This window comes from Sus scrofa, chromosome 3, assembly GCF_054392235.1.
Source record: "Sus scrofa isolate SSC_HxYL_T2T_F1_AM1 chromosome 3, Sscrofa_HxYL_maternal_Yorkshire_Landrace_v2.0, whole genome shotgun sequence".
Taxonomy (NCBI): domain Eukaryota; kingdom Metazoa; phylum Chordata; class Mammalia; order Artiodactyla; family Suidae; genus Sus; species Sus scrofa.
Window position 1 is genome coordinate 94,248,542 of NC_139385.1, and position 21,101 is coordinate 94,269,642.

At 37.0% G+C, this 21,101-nt stretch overlaps 1 long non-coding RNA gene across 3 annotated transcripts in view; it reads left to right on the plus strand.

Moving 5' to 3' along the window:
- LOC110260009 (uncharacterized) overlaps nt 1–21,101 on the plus strand; it is an 822,333-nt gene that overhangs the window by 716,328 nt on the left and 84,904 nt on the right. The window lies entirely within an intron of this gene.

Here is a 21,101-nt window from a genome sequence, read left to right on the forward strand (position 1 = left end):
GTGTTAAATAGAAGTGAACTCTTTGGCTTAGACGATTCGGGCATTTTCTAGTTATTTCTCATAGATTTCTAATACCTATCATAATTTTCAGGGAACAAACAATATAATTTAAGTATTTAAAGTTTGTGAAACTATATTTTAAATATTGCATTTGTTTTTAAAGAAAAATTTTAATATATATTTTCATAGTCTCACGTCTTATATAAGTCAGTTAGGTTAAGTTGATCATTTATGGGATTAAATCTATATACCTCGACTGATTTTTTTGTCACCTTATACAATCAGTTTCTGAAGTGCTTTTAAAAGTCCAATAGCATATATTGTATGACTCTACTTTTACCAGGTTTTGTCTAACATATTTAAGATTATGTTATTACTTACAAACAAATTTAAATTCTTATATCCTAGTCATTTCACCTTTTTGTCATTATGAAGCACTTCTTGTTATCTTCAACAGTGCTTCTTAACTCAGGCCTATTTAATCTGATATTAGAGTAGCTAAATAGACTTTCTTTTGGTTATTTCCTATAGTCTATACTTTCACTATCAATCTTTTCATGTCTTGATATTTAAACCAAAATGATGTTGGATTTTATTCTTTTATCCAGCAAGATAATTTTTATTTCTTATTTGGAGTATTGGATCCATTTACATTTAATGAAAATACTTTGAGGGCTTAAATCTGCTATTTCACCATGAGTTATCTATTTGCATCACCTGTTCTATTTTTTTGTCAATTTGTTGCCTTTCTTTTTGTTAATCAGGCAATTATTTTAATATATTATTCTTTCTATTTCAATTATATATTCATTTGTTATTCTTTTAGTTGACCTTACATATTACAATATGCATCATTGACTTGCTACAATTTATTGCAAGTTAGTATCTTTCCTACTTTTCTGTCCATACAAATGATAATTTAACCCATTTACTCCCCTTCCAAATATGTACTACTGTTGCCTTTAATTTTCTGTATGTTCTAAACCAGATACAACTCATATTTACTCATGTTTAATGTTTTATTCATTCAGTATTCATGTAGGCTTACCCACATGTTTACCATTGTGTATTTCAGGCTTCTCTCTGGGATTATTTCCCTTCAATTTGCAGAATATCTTTTGATAATTCTTTTGTTACAGGTATACTGACAATTATTTCTTTCAATTTCTTTTTGTCTGAAAATATCCTTTTTATTTATTTTGAAATAAATATTTGCCAATTTAGAACTGTAATTTGAGAGTAATTTATCAGATTGCATTCTATTGTGTCCAGGCTTCATTGTTTCTCTTGAGAAGTCAGCTGTATATTTTGATATTTCTCTTTGGAAGATAATTATCTGTAAACCATAATGTCTATTTCTGTCTTTTTAATATTTTACCTTTGTCCTCAGTTATAAGCAGTTTTTTCCACATTGTGACTAGGTATATATTTCTTTGAATTTATCCTTAATGTGGCTCATACTGTTATTTATTTCTTTGGTTTGATATCTTTCCCTAATTTTGGACTTTTTTTTTTTTTGCTATTTTTCCTTAACATTTTGATTATGTACCCTTTGTAACTTTACATGATGTCCTTTATATTTTTTTTACTAACTTGCCTTTTAATCTGATATTTTCCTTTCTGATGCCATGTCTAATGTGTGATAAATCTGTTTACTGAGTTCTTCATTTACTTATTGCATTTTTAAATCTATAACTTCCATTTTATCTTTTTAATAGATTCATCATGTTGCCTTGGTAGCACTAACATCCAAATTTCAACACCTGGACTAATGTTACTACTAAAATCTTTGAGCTACATCTTCTTCTTGGCTTTTCTTGACTTTGGGCCACTTAGTTATGATAAGATGCGTCAAGGAGAAAGTAGAAGGAAGCTCACTTGAATATCCATCTTTTCTCCAAAAATTCTGGTCCCTCAAGTCCTAGATGCCTTCATTGCTCTCCACTGCCTTCAAATAACTATATTTTATACTTGTCTATTTCTGTAGTTCTTTACAGAAGGGCTGATTTGATATGATACACTCTTCATATCCAGATGATTACTAGAATTAGCATATTCAAATTCTCTTCCAGGAGAAGATGGTTATGGAAACTGGGCATACTTTGTAATTGAAGGGACAATGAAGAGGAATGAATGCCAATATGCAAAGTTTGCCTAACAGAGATGATAATGGATAGCTTGTGTAGATAGAATTTCTGTGACCTGAAATTTTTGTATGTATTAAATTAATTTTAAAAACTTGAACAAGAAATTATTGGAAGTTCATGTTGCGGCTCAGTGGTATCAAGCCTGACTAGTATTCATGAAGTTGTGGGTTCAATCTCTGGCCTCGCTCAGTGGGTAAGGATCTGGTGTTGCTGTTAGCTGTGGTATACACTGCAGACACAGCTTGGATCTGGCATTGCTGTGGCTGTGGTGAAGGCTGGCAGCTGAGGCTCTGATTTGACCCCTAGCCTGGAATCTTCAGTATGCTATACTTGCGGTCATAAAAAAAAAAAAAAGCAAAAACAAAAAAATTTATTTAGTCAACTTTATTCATTAGTAAAAGGAGGAAACTACATTCCAGAAAAGCTTGGTATCCTAATCTAGGAGTAGCTGATGAGAATAAGAGTTGAAAGTACCTCCTGGGTTTCCCAACTTTCCATAAGTTGTTCTCACAAAGATCATGTGTTGAAGCCCTAACTAAAGGAAATGACTTCAATTGGAGCTTTAAAGAGGTTTTTAAGCTTAAATGAGGTCATATAATCTGATAGGACTCATGTTCTTATAAGGAGATGGAGAGAGACCAGAGCCCTCTCTCTCTGTAGGCACATGCAGAGAAAAGGCCATGTGAGGGCACAGAGAGAAGCAGCCCACCTGCAAGTCAGGAAGTGAGGTCTTACCAAATACCAACCCTCATGGCATGTCGGTCTTAGAATTCCAGCCTCAGAACCATGAGAAAAAACATTTTTGTTTTTAAGCCACCTAGCTTGCGGAATTCTGTTATGGTAGTCTGAGCAGACTATTAGAGCGCCTTTCCGCTAAACCAGCTTGACCTTGTTCTTCAGAGCTCCACCGATCTATAGAAATATCTAAAGGGAGTCATGCCATGTCCACTCCACTTCAATCAAAGGAAGCTCAATGTTTACCCTTTCTCGATTTGGGGATTCTTTTTTTCTTTTTTTCTCTATAGGTCTGCACCCTTAGCATGTGGAAGTTCCCGGGCTAGGGGTGGAATCAGAGCAGCAGCTGCCAGCCTACACCACAGCCACAGCAACACGGGATCCAGGTCACATCTGCGATCTACACCACAGCTCACAACAATGCTGGATCCTTAACCCATTGAGAGAGGCCATGCATCAAATCCACATCCTCATGGATACTAGTCAGGCTTGATACTATTGAGCCACAGTGGGAACTTAGTCAATTTTGGGATTCTTGATTAGATTTTGTTTGAAAAAATCCTCTGCTTAAAATAATTTGGAAATCATTTATCTTATATCAAGATTAGGAGCATTTCTTTAAATGTAAAAGAGAGATCATTACTTCTAATTACTTTGTTAGGAAGATAACTGAGATTGCTCTGTTGGACTTTGTAACATGAGGCAATTGATTTTAATTTCTCCAAGTTTCAGTTTACCTACCTGTAGCAAATAGAAATTCTAGTCCTTGCATAAAGTTGCCTGTGCAAGAAATATGTTTGTGTAGTCTTCTATAATACAAATTTATTTTGTCAAGATGGTTGATATGTAATGTCATTTGTTTTGAGATGTCCTTCTTTTCCATGACTGTGTCTAAGTTCTAGGAGACTTATTTAGTGTTATGGCCTCATTGTGAGGAGGAGAGAATTAGGGAGTATCTAACTGCTGATATGTATTCATGATGGCAGACACTCAGATATCCTTTTTCCCATGTGATCATCTGTGGTCACTCTACACAGGTGGCTGCTTGCTTCTTTCTGCAGGTGTCTTCTGCTCCAGTGGCTTAAGCTGCTACTTTCATGTTGTAATGCACACTGGATGTGGTAAACTCTTGAAGAGGGGTGACCTAGGTTTTGCTATTTTATATACAGCATGTATACATTTTATTTTGGCGATTTTGTATTCCTTTAGCCCACTCTGCATAATGGGAAATAAGTCACTAATGGTTTCAGCTGCTGCAAATCAGAGGGTTTTACTAATAGTCTGTGGCTTGACTCAAGGAGTGGAACATGGGGCATCACCTTCTTTGGGATTTACCAACTTCTGTGTGTATATCTTGTCTTGAGCCCAATTTAAAGGAGGTATACTGCCTTAGGGTATGAGAAGTTTTATTAATTTATCATTATCTTTATTCCCAAATTGATAGTCAATATTGCATCATTTCTGTTGCCTTGAGAGTCTTGGATTTTGAAACTCAAATCCAGAAAAATACCTCCTATCTTTCTCTCCTACTTCCATGTCTCCTTCCTAAGGCAGAAGCATAGAATGGTCTAGCTACCACTTGAATAATGGAGAAAGTAGGGGAAGTTACAGGGATGGATGGGCAGATGGAAAGATAGATAGATAGATATCTCATAAAATGTATTGCTTCAACTAGATATCTAGATTTGCTTCTACTTTTAAAATTCTGAGATATAATAATATTTTCATAGTTCCTTATGCTGAGTGATCCCTCTATTAGGTTACCATGATGAGAACTTTTTACCATTTTTTTTTAACTTTTATAGCCACACCTGCAGCATATGTAAGTTCCCAGGCCAGCAGTCGATTTAGAGGTGCAGCTCCAGTCTACACCACAGCCACAACAACACCGGCTCTGAGCTCTGTGATCTATGCCACAATTTATGGCAATGCTATATCCTTAACCCACAGAGCAAGGCCAGGGATCGAACCTGCATCCTCACAGAGACAATGTCCCTAACCTGCTGAGTCATAAGGGGAACTCCAGTATTATCTTTAATTCACAAAAAAAAAAAAAAAACAAAAAAAAAACAAAACTGAGACTTAGAAATGGTTAACTAAAATCATGGAGTTAATTAGTAGCAAAGCCAGTATTCTAGTCTTAGTCTATTTTACCTCAACATCTGTGCTCTTAATCACTTTGAACTACTTCTCTTTAGGGGACTAAAGTCTTGCCATTCTATAACCTATGCCAGAATATATTTAATTGTATTTGACAGATGGAAAGCTATGAAAGAAGACATCAATGCATTGACATTAAGTAGGAGTCAAGCCATAACTTAGCCTTTGATAAGTAACTTGCTTATGCACAAATTTATTTAATCTTCACAAGAAAATGAAAAGATTGTCCTATTATTATATTCATTTTTATAGATAAGAAAATGATGCACAAAAATGAGTTGGGCTCTAGAGGCTATGTTCTTAACCACCTTATTTGTCTGCCTTCTCCATAAAAGAGATAGGAGAGTGGAGGTACCCCTAGGAAAAGCCTGCGAAGTGGTAAACAAACATATAACTTCTTTAGCTCCTCATGGGATCCTCCTATCCATGACTTCTACCTGCCTGGAGGCTTACTAAGTAAAACTGTATACAGTGGGGAAGGTAATATTTCATCTCCCTCCTGGTCATTTGGTTCTTAGCAGCATGTTTTCTGGTTTGAGATTTGAGGATCTCCAGACAGACAAACTCCACAATCCTTCAAAGGTCAGTCTAAATATCAGCCATATAAACAGCAACTTAATCATAAGCACACAGCTGATTTATAGTTCTCAATTCATTCTTCCTTTTTCATGACAGGGCATAACATGCGTAAAAGAGAAGACAATGAGTCAAGGAGGTGCCTGACTCCCTTTGAACTTATCGAAAAGTTATTTCTCTGGCTATTTGCTCTTGTATCCTTCTTTGGCCTGAGCATTTTTCTAACATTACCACATAATGAGTCTTATGTCTTCCTTTATTCTTACCCATTTTCTTAGTAGTGGTTGTTTGTGGTGGTGGTGGTGGTAGTGTGTGTGTGTGTGTGTGTGTGTGTGTGTGTGTGAGAGAGAGAGAGAGAGAGAGAGATACAGGAGGGGAATATATATTATAAAATATGATGATGCCTTTGTTGCAATTTGCAAAATAAAGATATAATGAATAGAAACATATTTTGATTCTAAATGCATTGGTTTCAGCTTAATAAATGCCTCTTTTTCATAAGTAGGTCATAACTGGGAACTCCAACAGGGAACTCCATGCTGGCAAACTTCTCCTTTCCTCCCCCATGGGCAGCATCTGTATGTTGAAGTCCTCCTCAGAAGCCAACAAAAGATGGGTAGACATCATTGAGCTCTTTCTCTGATGAACACCTGTGATTGGACTCTATCATAACTGTCCTCACTATCTTTTGGACTGTTTACTCCCTCCAAGTATAGCAATGAAGAAATAATATTCTAGTTCTGCTTGTAGATCTCAGCTGGGCTGGTTTATTGCACTTAATGGATTTAAATAGACCTTTGGCAAACTTTATTATTAAATTGACTTACTTGCTCACTGCTTTCTTTTGTTGCTAAGTGAGCACTAATGCTACTGAGTTGCCATGGGTGTACCAGCATAGAAAATGATCCTGGATGGTCTGCTATGGTAATTTTACACTTTATTCAGGCAGTGGGCATTCCTATAGGGAATCTAATTCTTTCTGCCATTAGCTTTTAGGTGGAGTCCAATTCATCATGGGCCCCTGGTGATTACAAATCCAAACAACTTCTTATTAGTTATCTAAGTAGGGATTACTCATGTGATCTTATCCTTGAAGTGAATATCTGTTCTCAGATTGGCATCATCTGTTCTTGGCCCCTGGTATTGAAGGACTACTCAAGAATTCGAATGTCCTAAAGTAATCTGACCTTGTCTGCAGATCACCACTCCCATAATACTCATTGTTTCAAAGTAATAATAGAAGGCTTGTTTCCTTGCTGATATACTTGCCTTTATGTCTCTGCCATGCATCACCTATATTAGGGAGAATATTTCCCCAAAAGCTAAGACTGCTTTTCATCCTGGGTTCCTACATTCACTGATGATGGCTTTGAGCAAATCGCTTGATCTTTCTGGATCCCGATTTCTTCATCCTTCCAGTGACAGAGTTGTATTTCTAAGGAGCTTTCCCTTCTGAAACTTTCATGATCACACTCTGGAAAGCTCAGAAACCTTCCTTTCCACATTTTCTTTAACATGCCTTTACAACTCTGCCTGGTTAGCATATTACATAATAGCTCATGAGAGGGGTTGAGGAATTGGTTGTATGGTCTGGATGCCTAGCATGTGCAAAGAGCAATGTGGGGTGTTCTGCACTCTCCCTGCCAAATTGATACCGAGCTGAAGCAGGGAAGTTGCCCAGTAAGCCTTTGTCTTTCTTCTCTCCATATAGTCAGCCTTGAATGTTGATTACATTCAGATCACAGTAAAATTTTTCATCCATTTAAAGAAATGTATGCTTTCCATTCTAGAACTTTTTTTTTTTTTTTCCACTTGAACTCATTTGCCTTTTCCCAACAGATACTATATTTAGTCAGTTTGTGGAAACTAATTTTTGGTGTCACTGCACATTTGCTCAAGGTATTTATTTATTTTTAAACTATAATAAGCTAATATTTGCCAGCAAAGGATCCTGTTTGAGGTTCACTGATGCAACTGGAGATGCTGGCAAGGGAATTCTAGTTCTGTTAGCCAGCTCCCCGACGATGGCTCAGGATTCTAAATTGCACAGATTATCTCTCTGCTCTGAAATCTTAATACAAATAACTTTTCAATAATTAGTAAGGTTTTATCACATGCATAAAGACATTGTAAAGTTATGAAAAACACTAATGTTGTTTTAATTGCCTTTAAGTTCCCTGTGGGAGTTATATTTTCATAAGGATACCCCTTATAATATTCACAGTTGGGAAGTCATATCTGAGTACAGAGAGGAGTACCTTTTAATTTGCTTAACTCTTTCAAGCCCTTCCTTTATTTTGTATCCCAAGTACTTGTTTAACTTTCACATATAAAAATGATCTGAGGACTGCATTCATTTTTCTAAAGATGGTAGCTAGAGGAGCCAAGTGCATACATAGAGGAATAGCAAGGAATAGTTAGACAAGATAAAGGGAAGGGCCAGCAGTAGGATATCATATCTGCTCAGCAAACCTAGGTTTTAGGCATGTGGCATGCATGCTCCCAGAACACAAGTGCAATTTATACTTTAATGAAAGTATCATAAGTATGCAATTTAAGTTTACCTCTCAAGATCATTTTGTTTAAAAGCCACAGAAATTTGTTAGAATGACTGGCTTCCACCCCAGCCACTTTGGACACAGTCCATTGACAGACAATTCAATGCATAGGTGAATTGTCAAGCAAGCCTTGGACATCTCTTTAGCTCTGATATGGAAGGACTTAGCAACTTCCAGTTGGACCTTATATACAAAACTCCTACCACCAACCAGTGAAAACCTATTAGGAATTGGGGATAGGATACAGGAGTTTGTCATGCTCCTGCCATGCTGGAGTCCCCATCATCTTTCCCTTCCGCAGAGAATCTGCAGTGTCCACCCCTAAAATGCATACCTGGGTCCTTGCTTCTCACTTTGCCTCACAATGAAAATTCAGCAAGTGTAAGAAATGAACAAAGGAAATCTCTCCTCGCCCTTGACTCTACTTTTCTGAATTCCAAATATACAAGTATTCTTCAGTGCAGAATTCTTGCTTTTAGATTAACAATGGTTAGCACAAGACTGATCTTGACTAAGAAACATTCTCTTTGGTCTATATGAAAGTCTAGTTCAAAGCTCCTCATTCATCCAGATCCTAGATATACTCAGGCCAAGAAACTGACCAATGGCTTGGAGCCTCCACTGCCCAACAGGTAGGATGGTGGGTAGAGGGGAATATCAAATCCTTCTGATGAATATTTTTCCAGATAAGAAGGAGACCTGTGTGCCAAAATAAGTTCTAACCCTTAACACATTGTCTCATTAAAAACTATGTGATACTATCTGATAATATAATAAAACAGGTACATTACTGTAGGATTCAGAAACTTCAACAGTATGAGCTACATAGAATTTCCCTAAAAGAATAAAGACTGGATTCCAAATTCTAAGCCACTGAATAATAAAGGCCTTATTGAGCAACCTTTAAAAAATACATTTGGGGACAAAATAAGCAGAGATGAAAGCAACAATATTAGTTATATTTCAAATATTCAGTTGATATATATTTTTAGTTTTTAAACAATACTGAATATTTGAATATTTTCAAGTCATGCACATACATTCCCTAACACGCGCATGTGCACGCACACACACAACCCTCTATGTCACTTTATTTGAGCTTTCAAAGTAGAACAAGTTCTTCCCCAGGAGATATTATCTACCTAATAAACCAGGGAAGATTAATTTAGCCTAGACAGAACTATATACATGCAAACGTGGCAGAATGGGAATAAGGAAACTCCAATTCTGGTTCTGACTACATTACTTTCTGGTTTTGAGATTCTGAGAAAGGCACTTTTTCATTCTGTGTTCTTAGTAACTTTGCTAGAGGCACAAGACTGAGCCATGGTCTTTAAGGTTCCTACTGAATACACTATGGCTGTGGTTCTAAGATTGATCTGATGGTACACAGCTATTTAGTGGTATAATTGATATGAGAGAAAAAGTTAGTGCTCTTTCCACTAGACCTCTGTTTCTGCATAGCTTAAAGATACCTAAAACTATCTGGGTAAGATGGCAAGGAGGAACAGGGACGGTAATTGTTAAAAGAATAATATAGCTGGAGCAGTCGGATCAGGAACCAAGAATTTCTCTTCTGGAGAGTAGGGAAAAGAAATAAGACTATTAGACTGACAAAGGTTCAAATAAGGGCACCAAATACATTCTCCTTCAAAGGAGAAATGCACAAAGTGCTTGGTAAAGGGGAAGTGGAATGAGTACTGGGCCCTAAATGGACACCCGGTACTCAATCTAACTGGACACAATATAAGCCCTGGAACTTGTGGAATGGTGAGTATGGTCAGATCACAGCTCTGTTCAAGTGAGATCAGCTGGATGCTCCAGACTGGTCTGTGGAAAACCTTGGGTGTAACCTAAAAACAATGCAAGTTGTTCATTGATCCATATTTTGTGGACTGAAAATGAAATCACGAGTTATTTTGAATTTAAGTGTGCCTTATGGACCATTATTTTATGAAAAATGGAAATATCAAAAGCAAAAAAAAGTGCAGATTGGCTCTGTATTATAGATGGATATTCTGCTCTATGCAAAGGAGTTCTCTAGTATTTAAAATACAAACCCCTTAATCTTTTATATGTATGACTATAGATACAGTTAATTACTTAATTGGGTTGGAAGTTGTAGGTAGGTCAGAAAGGCAAGTTGAATCACTTCTGCTTGACAAGTGGTAATAAAAATGAAGACAGAAGCAACCTATAATAATGTTCAATAAATGATATGGCATATAAAGTTGAAGAGGGTACTTTTTTATTGTTGTGCACCTATGTTTGAATAATAAATATGGTTCCTTGGGGGTGAAGTTGCGTTTGGATCCAAATATGCTTTATTTTTCCTTCAGTGTTTTACTTCATTATGGTATGAGGTATAATGCACTAATACAGAGATGGAAAAAGACTGAAGAGGTCTCAATTCCATTCAAGAAAGATTTTATTCCAAACATATCAATGAATAGTCCTAAGCTCAAGCTCCTCCGTGGACAAAGTTTTTGAGTGTTCCTCAGCATCAATATACTCAGAAATACTTATCAACAACTGACTTAAAGTCCTATGGCTACAAACAAAATCCCTTAACTGAAAATATAAATTAACTGCAGATTATCAAATATACTGATCTTCTTAGCAAAATAGGATGGCATTTTGGAAATATTGATCATTTTTCTTCAGCGATAGCTTCTAACTTGGACCTTGCCAACTCTTACTAATTTAGGTATCAGCTAGAAGATTCTGAACTTATCTTTAGGAAAGAAAATGCTAACAAAGAAGAAAGAACTTATTTCTGTGGTTTTAGTTTCAAAATCCCAGGCTGTAAAAAGAGATGGCAAGGACTCAGGTGTATACAGTGGATTTATAAGACTACAAAGGGAATCAGAGAGTAAGTCTTCTTATCTAAGAGTGACTATTCTTGGTCAGGGAAGGATGAGAATCAGAAGAAAATCAAGAAGGACCCAGATATTTGTGAGGTTCTGTGTCCTGCTCTTCCACTCAGGGCATTTAGAGGATGGAAAATTTCACCCACCTGTGAGATTTGTGGAATCTGAGAGAAGAGACAGACAGTCTTAGGTAGAGCCCCCCAAAGAGTGGCAATATCTCACTGAAGAAATGCTTGCTGTTTTGTCTGGGTAGATGTGACCTCATAGATTCTATGCCCCAACATAGAATGAGAACAGTCATGCTTGAGGACAGCCCACAGTTCCCTGGAAACTCAGAGGATATGGCATAGGACAGAACATGTCTGGACCTGAAGGCCCCCACACACTGTCTTGGCAGTGACATGAATGAGTGGAAAAAGGAGAACTTGATGGGACAATGATCATCTTAGTGGTTATCAAATATATGGAACATAAAAGAACACCATGTACTTCCTTTTTCCACCTTGTTGACAATACATAACTGTTAAGATACCTAGATGAAAGCCTAAGGAAAGAGTTCAAAGAAATTGAGACTAACTTTCCAATCCCCATGAGTGAATCTCAGATTAAATTAAATTTTAAAAATTACATTATTTGTAAAATTTGCATTTGTCATCTGATTTTATATATCTAGATATAGATATAGATAGGGATTGGGAAACATTTTCAGAATGTTTATATGATTTATTGCAAAGAGTTTTCTGCCTATGTTTTCTTCTAGGAATTCTATTGTTTCTGGTCTTAGTTTTATGTATTTAATCCATTTTGAGCATATTTTTGTATATGGAGTAACAAAATATTCTAATTTCATTGTTTTACTTATAGCTGTCCAGTTTTCCCAGAGCCACTTATTGAAGAGACTGTCTTTTCTCCATTGTATATTCTTGCCTCCTTTGTCATGGATTAATTGACCATAAATGCCTGAGTTTATTTTTTGGGGCTCTCTGTCCTTTTCTATTGATTTATGTATCTGTACCAATACCAGATTCTTCTGATTACTGTATCTTTGTAATAAAGCCTGAAGTCAGGAAGCTTGCTTCTTCCAGCTCTGTTCTTTCTCAAGATTGTTTTGGCTATTTGGGATCTTTTGTGTTTCCATACAAATTTTAAAATGATTTGTTCTAGTTCTGTGAAGAATGCCCTTGGTATTTTGAAAGAGATTGCATTGCCTTGAGCAGTATGGTCATGTTAACAATATTAATTCTTCCAATTCATGAACACAGTATATTTTTTTATTTTTGTGCATTATCTTCACTTTTTTTCATCAGTGTCTTATAGTTTTATGAGTAAGGTCTCTTACATCCTTAGTTGGACTTATTTCTAGGTATTTTATTCCTTTTCATGTGATTGTAAACAGGCTTTTTTTTTAATGTCTCCGATAGTTTGTTGTTAGCATACGGAAGTGCAACAGATTTTTTTACATTAATTTTGTATCCAGAAACTTTACCAGATATATTTATGAACTCTAGTAGTTTTTTGATGGCATCTTTAGGATATTCTATGTATAGTATAACGCCATCTGTAAAAAGTTACAGTGTTAACATTTGCTGTATTTGGGTGGTCCTATGTTGGGTACATATATATTTGCAGTTGTTCTATCTTCTGGGATCAATCCCTTGATCATAATATAACCTCCTTCTTTGTCTTCTGTAGCAGTCTTTTTTTTAAAGTCTATTTTGCCGGGTTTAAGTATTGTTACCTCACTTTCTTTTTTTTAATTACTGTTTGCATGGAATACCTTTTTCTATCTCATTTTCTGCTTCTTTAAATGGGAATTATGATAGTACTGAATTCTCAGCTATATTGTGAGGATTATATAAGGTAATATATGTCAGTCATGCCACATAGTTATGACTGCTACCTTTCCTTTTCCAATCTTCAATGTTAATGTTATTAATACCTGTTTTAAAATGTACACACTATATCCCCTATCTCAAAAACACATTTAAAACACTCAGCTACATGGAGGTTAAGTCTGCATTCACAGTGAGATAAATTAATTAACCAGAAAAAATATTACAACCTATTATACTCAGATAATAAGCACTATATGTGGGGCATTTGAGTTTTCCTTGCACTTATAATAAAACCAAACCATCTGCCACACCTTGGAGATCCAAATGGTCTTTTTTTGTCTATCTCCAGCTCATCTTAGTCACTTTCTTACTCTCTTTTTGAAGCCAGTAAGCAAGTGGTTTTTTAGTTTGGGGTAGGTTTGTGTGTGTGTGCGTGTGTGTGTTTGTAATCACATAATCTTTGCTCATTCTATTCCCTCTGTGTAGAATGCATTTCCTTATACTCTGTGTATAAGGCTCTTTCCCATCCTTCGTGTCACAGCATAAATATCACCTCTTCAGAAGGACCCCTGGACCACTCTAGTGATCCTTCTCTATTGTTTTCCCTCTGAACTCCCTTGTTAATGTCCTTCAGAGCACATATTACTACTTGAAATGATTCTGTTTATGGATATTTTTGTTTGCCCAATTATTATCATTGCACTCACTGGAAGGTAGTCTCCATGAAGGCTGGCACAATGTCTTCTTGGTCCTTGACACTTGGCACAGGGACCCATCCTATCTGAAGAGGAATGGACTGCTTCTGCTCTACCCCTACACACCAGGATCACCCCTCCTCTTGCTATCTGTACATTTTCAGTGAGTTATCCTGACCTTCATCCCTAGGTCTGAGTCCTTTGTTATGGATCCTTAGAGTAAGTTGCTAGCACTTATTACAGTTTGTAATCATATACTCATTTGTGATCCCATTAGGTATATGCCCCTGGCTCTACACCCCTTGCATCTTTCATGGAGGCAGCAGATAGGATTAGAAACATATGAGAAAGACACTATTTAGCCATATTTTTTGGCCTTCCAAAATGATACTATCTAATGGCTCAATCTAATTCCTCAATAGGTGACTTTTCCTTTCGAGATTATGCTAAAATCTGCTTTTCATTTCAATTTCTAGCAAAACTCATTTTCCAATAGGTATAAAATTGCAAAGCAAGAACTAAAGGCTGTATATCCAACTGAGTCAGGTACACACACACATGTGAACACCCCAACTCACCAACTCGCCAACAAACACCTCCTTTCTTGTTTGTCATACTCCTATATCTATACCTAGCCTCCTCCATCTGCCTCAAGAGAAGAAGCAGGAGTTCCCGTCGTGGTGCAGTGGTTAACAAATCCGACTAGGAACCATGAGGTTGCGGGTTCGGTCCCTGTCCTTGCTCAGCGGGTTAACGATCCGGTGTTGCCGTGAGCTGTGGTGTAGGTCGCAGACGCAGCTCGGATCCCGCATTGCTGTGGCTCTGGTGTAGGCCGGTGGCTACAGCTCCGATTCGACCCCTAGCCTGGGAACCTCCATATGCCGTGAGAGCGGCCCAAGAAATGGCAAAAAAAAAAAAAAAAGAAGCAAAAAAGGAAATATGTCTGTGGAATATTCTGGGATGGAACATGTCCTACTGTACCTGGCTGTGGAGGGTCATCACTGGGGCAAGCTGCAATTTTCTAGGAGCATTGTTATTTTGTCTGTATCTCTTTGTTACTCTTATAGAGGTCAGTTGTGTGAAAGAGCCAAGGAGCCTGGAGAGTGTTAAGCACCAAATTCTGTTTAATATATAATTCATATGGGCATTTTTCTTGCATCTAAAAAAGTAAAATACCATAACAATCATTTTAATATCCCACATTTCCTTTTCATGGGCCATGTTTGTTCTGTTACCATCTTTACAAATACTTCCTATCTCTACATACAGTTTCTCAACCACCATTTGATCCTCTCTCCACTTTTCGCCCCTTTCTGTTGGAAGAGAGGGTCTTTGGTTTGTAGAAAGCATCCTAAACTTTATAATCTCTCAGCACTGTTCACATCAATAAGGAATTTCCCTTACTCACCCTTCATCTATGTCGTGGGATCAACCCATTGCCCTCTTGACCTCTTCTGGGAGAAGAATTAATAGGACACACACATTCCCTATGATGGTTTATCTTGGGGGGTTGGATCAGTGGTATATCTCCACTCTTCTTTTTTGTGTCTGCATGAATGTCAGTGCAATTTGAACCATGGGATATATTCCTGCCTGCCGCTATTCATCAGGATGTGTTTGGAACTAAGAGTCCAGGAAGGAGGCTTTAAATGAGCAAAATGAATGAAGGAGGAAAGAAGCCAGTACATAAACAACAGAGATTTTTCTGTGATTAAATGGGGGACTATGATCAGATGGAAGCTGATTAATATTTTCAATGTTTATCAACGATGATTTGTGATGGGATAATAGTCATGGATAAGTATCTTCAGCCTAGAATCCTGGCAGGCCTCTACAGACAACAAATATTCAATATGATTACCAGATTAATAAAATACATTCCATGAAAAACACTGACGGTCTTATGCAGTGTTTTAACAGTGGCAGAAAACCAAATAAAACAATAATTGGACTCTTAAAAAGGATCCACATTTGCCCTGTCCTGAGTTGTAATTGCCTTATTCATTTGAATATCCTCAGGAATATATAGTTTGAGGACTGGAGCTTGGAAAGGGCCATTTTCTAAAACTAACCTGTAAAATTACTCAAAGTGAGCCCCAGTCTCACATTATTAGAAGATGATGTAAGAATTCTGGGATACAGGAAGGCATGGGGTATAACTTATTTAGTAAGCAAGTCATTCATTTTGGCTGCTAGCATCTGAAGCCATTTCCTTTGTTTGGGGAATACCCATCTTACTTAAAAGATCCTGCCTCCTAATATGCAGACTCAAAATTCCAAATATTTGCTTTCTTTAGTGTCCTTGCAGCTAAGTAGAAGGCCTGTATTTTATCCAGTGGAAAAACAAGGATCCTTCAAATGCCATTCTCACATGGCTGGCAGTGGTTAGTGACTACATGTGCTTTCCAGAAGCAGAAGTATCTTTAACAGTAGATGCCCATGTTCAGCTTGAGTGATGCTGACTGTATGAACTGGAGTCAGTGCAGTCCAGTGGCTGCAGCCATTGTATCTTTATGGAACCACTCCCACTGTGTGATTTGGAGAATTGCTTCTAACTGCATAGGTTGCAAGCCTGGTTTCCCCAGACCTTTTGGAGATTATGTGAACTATGATACAACCTTTAATAAGGTAAACAGAGTTGACTTCTATAGTTTGTAACTAATAAGCAACTGACAGAAAGCCAAAGATAGACCCAAGAGTGATTTGGCTATTGGTACTACTTTTTAATTGCTGTCTAAAAAATTAACACAAGCTTAGTGGCTTACAACAACAATGTATTTCCTCACACGTTCCATGGTTCAGGAGGCAGTGCATGGTGTATCTGAATCCTTTGCTCAGGATCTCAAAAACTTGTAATCAAGATGTTGGTGGAGTGGCATTCTCATTAAAGGGTTGACTGAGGAAGGACCTGCTTCCAGGCTTCCTCAGCTTGTTGGCAGAATTCATTTCCTTGCAGCTATAGAATTGGCAGTGGTAGGACAGAGTCTCTAACCTTTAGACATGCTTTTAAATGGCTCACCTGATTTGGCTAGGCATGCCCTAGATAATTTCCATTTGGATTTACTTAAAGTCTGTTTATTCAGTGCTTTAATTATACCAGTAAAATCCTTCCATCTTTGCCATGTAAGGTAATTTAATCATGAGAGTAACATCCCCTCACCTTTGTCATCTTGTGCTGGTTAGAAGCAAGGGGCATGTTCTGTCTGTTCCCAAGAACAGGTCATTATACCTCAGTATAGGTCATTAGGGGTCATCTTAGGATTCAGCCTTCCACAATTGTGTTCACACACATGCATCTTTATGTAGCTGAACTTAACATTCCAAGTTGAGTTGTATTGATAACGGTTCCTAATAAAAAATCCTCCTTGTGATATTGGGGCCTTCCATAAAATCCTACCTTAAAGCAAGGATTTCTTTTAAATTAATAGACTCTACTCTGAATTTGATGATGCTTTTGGTCTCAAATTTATAAAAAAATAATACAGTTTCATTACCTGGCTATAGATTGACTAAACCTATATTTTGGATTATCAGAGTAATTAACTTAAAGGTTATAAGTTCAGAGAGTCTGTAAGTTATTTGTACATGGGGAGCTTAGTCTGTGATTGCCTGGCCATTCTCAATAAAAGATCCTCCTCCATGCAGTTAAATGCCCGCAAAAGGTGAAGCCTTCTTTCTTGAGCTGCCTTTCAGGTTCTGTTACAGGCACATACTGTTCCATATTGGCTAGGGCTGAGGCAGTGCTGCTCAGAGAGGAACCCCATGAGCTGCTCAGACGTTACCTCTGCTTCCCTTGCCCCTTACACCATCTTGGCATCTTGCCCATGGGGCTTCAGTGTGAGACCCAGAGTGTGCACACTATAGCCTTTGCTCTCTTCTGTACTTTCTCCACAAGATGCAGATATTGTAGGAGTCAGCCATAAGGCTGCTTTTGTTTTTAATTCTCTCTGGTGAACTAATGTTCCCTAAGGGCCCATATAATTTAAGCAAAAAAACTTGCTCTTAGTTTTACCTTCAGAAATAGATTATTTTTTTTAACAGGCTAAAAAAATGGTGGGAGTTAAGAGTTAAAATTGTTTATCTAGAGTGTGATAGCAAGTACTGAACTTAGACTGTCACAATATTCTGGTCTTTAAAAAAAATTTAAACTTAAAAATATTTATTGCAGTATAGTTGACTTACAATGTTGTGTTTCAGGTGTACAGCAAAGTGATTCAGTTATACTATACATTTTTCCATTCTTTTTCAAATTTTTTTCCTATATTGGTTATTACACAGTATTGAGTAGATTTCCCTGTGCTATACAGTAGGTTGTTTTTACTTACCTATTTTATATGTGGTAGTGTGTATATATTAATCCTAACCTCCTAATTTATCCCACTCCCCTCACGTTTCCACTATGGTAGCCATCAGTTTGATTTCAAAACCTTTGAGTCTGTTTCTGTTTTGTAAGTCTTTTTGTATCATTTTTTATTAAATTACACATATTAGTTATCTCATATGATATTTGCCTTTCTCTGACTTACTTAGTATGATAATTTCTAGGTCCACCCATATTGCTCTAAATGGCATTATCTCCTTTTTTATGGCTGAGTAATATTCCGTTGTATATATGTACCAAATCTTCTTTATCCAGTCCTCTGTTGATGAACATTTAGGTTGCTTCCAAGTTTTGGCTATTGTAAATGGTGCTACAGTGAACACTGGGGTGCATGTATCTTTTCAAATTATGGTTTTCTCCAGATAGATGCTGAGGAGTGGAAACGCTAGATCATATGGTAGTTCTAAATTTAGTTTTTAAAGAAACCTCCATACTGTTCTCTATACTTGTTACACCAGCTTACATTCCCTCCAACAGTGTAGGAGGCTTCCCTTTTCTTCAAATCCTCTCTAGCATTTAATGCTGGTAGACTTTTTGATGATGGCCATTCTGAGGTAATACCTTATTGTAGTTTTGATTTGCTTTTCTCTAATAATTAGTGATGTTGAGTATCTTTTCATGTGATTTTTGGTGTGTAATGTCTGGCATTTGTTTAAAAGGCAAATGTGTATCATTCTAATCTCTGTGAGAATTTGTTCATTAAAATTTTAACTATGCTTACCTGGAGAAGGAATTAATTTTCATGTTTTGATGAGGCTTTCTCCCTCCTACATTCTCACTTCTCTATTATTTTTTTCTGTTATTAAATGCGAGTTAAAAGCTCTCTTAATTTTATAACAGAGAATCAAGTGAACAAAGAAAGCCTTTATGGGCCAAAGTTTCCCACTAGGTACTGCCTTGGCATGCACCTCTGCAGCCCACATTGCTGAGACTCTGCCCTTGCTAGTTGACTGAAATGGCCCTAACATTTTCTCCCATGACTTCCTGATTACTTAATTAATGAGGATCACCCAGTCATCATCTTGTTGACATCACTGGCCATTTGATTCAGGCTTCTTGACTCTGGAAGACAATACACTTCCCTGGTTTTCCTAGCCTTTAATGTCTTTTCTCAGGGCCTTTATTCCTTCTTCTCCTTTTCTTATGCCTGCCCCCGACAACTCTCTCCTCCCACTCCCCCAACCTCATGTTGTTAATTCCATAGAATCAGGACTTCATACTTCTCTTTTCATGCTCCATGATTAAGATCTTACTGTGAAGTAAACTCTTTTGGGGGTGGGGGGTTATCAATATCATATACTAATTACATAAAAGTGTATTTTTCAGTGTAGTGAATTCTGTGTTTTATTTTTCATGGGCAGAAATGATTTGCATCTACCCATGACACAGAAACAGATTCATTCATTCAACAGAAAATAAACAGTTTACAGAAAATGCAGTGTTCAACTTTACGAGGTTCCAAATAATGCTAGGCTGCTGGGTCATGGACAATCTAAGAATAAAATCTCAAGACTGTAATACAATGAATGAGATATATGCTAACATATATGGATGTACAAAAAATAATTACCTTTGGAGGAGGAACTGGGTATTCATATTTATTGCTGTGATATCATGTAGCAATAGCCAAACTTTGAAACTTCTATAGAAATTAGTGTTTTTTAAATAAACTATAAATTTTAGCAGGGTGCTGCATAAATCATATACTTGTATATGATATAACATGCTTGTGATGGGGGGAAGGCAGTAGAGTTGGAGGAGAGAAGGCAAGCAAATAAAAGAGGAAATATAAAAGAGGGTTACTCCATCTGGCACTATCTTCCTCTCCCTCCCTTTCTTCTTCCTCTTTCATCTCTCCTGCACTCCCCTCAGCTAGGGCACAGGTTTTGCAATTTGATCCATAGTCCTTGCCAGCCATTATTGTACCAGATATGCTCCATTCATTCTTGCTTCTGCTGGCCTTTGAAAACAAGCACCATGGCCTGGCTCTGTTTGTTGTCAAGAATGAATGGCTCAGAGTAGGAATGTTTCCCAGACAGGAGGTGAAGGGGTCAGTCTGGACCTCTGGACATTTGCAGTGCTTAACTTGCAGGCATGTCATGTGAAAGGAAGGGTGTCTCCCTGTGCTTCTGATGGCAGTTTGTATATATGCCTCAAAGCACCGCTCAGATCATGAGATTGCCTGTCAGGTCATCTGCTGTGAAATCCATTATGAAAAACACCCGGAAACTGATGCCTGACTTGAAATCCTTAGTTTACTAAATTGCAGAAATTATCTTTGGAAGGTTTTGTCACTTTTATATTTTTTTTATAAAAAAATAATGTTTGCAGTAATGCCTCATGCAAAGTGCTTGTTGAATGAATCTGTCACTGAAACTTCAATTCCAGATTACCACATTGCAAGATCTGCTATTATAAATGAAAACACATCTTTAGAAAGTTCACAACAGTCTGAAGTAGATGAGCTATTGAAATGCAATAGAAAAATCTACCCTTTACAGATTAGTCAAACAGTGATTGTAGTCCAATATGTAAACACAGCCTCACTTTATTGTCAGGGTAAAATGGTCCTTAATGTGCTACTCCAAGAGCAGGGTAACATTACCTAAGACTACAAATAATGATATAAATTATCTTTAAGAATTCTTTGCTCGTAAGTATGGTACAGAATTCAAAAGCGAATAGAAAATCATTGCATTACCAAACTACTAGATTTTCTTGATAAGTTTTTTTTTTTTAATCTCTATAAGCTTCAAACCACAATTTACTAAAAATGTTTATGTGAAGTTCTTAGGAAACCTTTAAAAGTAGGCTTTATCAAAAGAGGCCAAAAAAAGCCACATCCTTGAAGGGACAAGATCAAATGTGAGTAAGCTGATCTCACTTCCCTTCACTGTGCTATTTACAAGGGGATGTAGGGATAGGGTCTCTTTTTGGTTTAGGTATTGTCCCTTCAGAAGATTATTGTTTAATGACATTTCACTATTAATGTGAGCTATGCTTTTTATAATAAAGATTGTATTTACTTAGTTTGCCCGATGACAAGAAGTTGCATTAAAGGAAAAAGAAGTGGGACTTAGAAGGTGGGAAGACTGAAGAAGAGAACCTTGAGAATCTAGGACAAACAGGTCAAAATCTTACCAG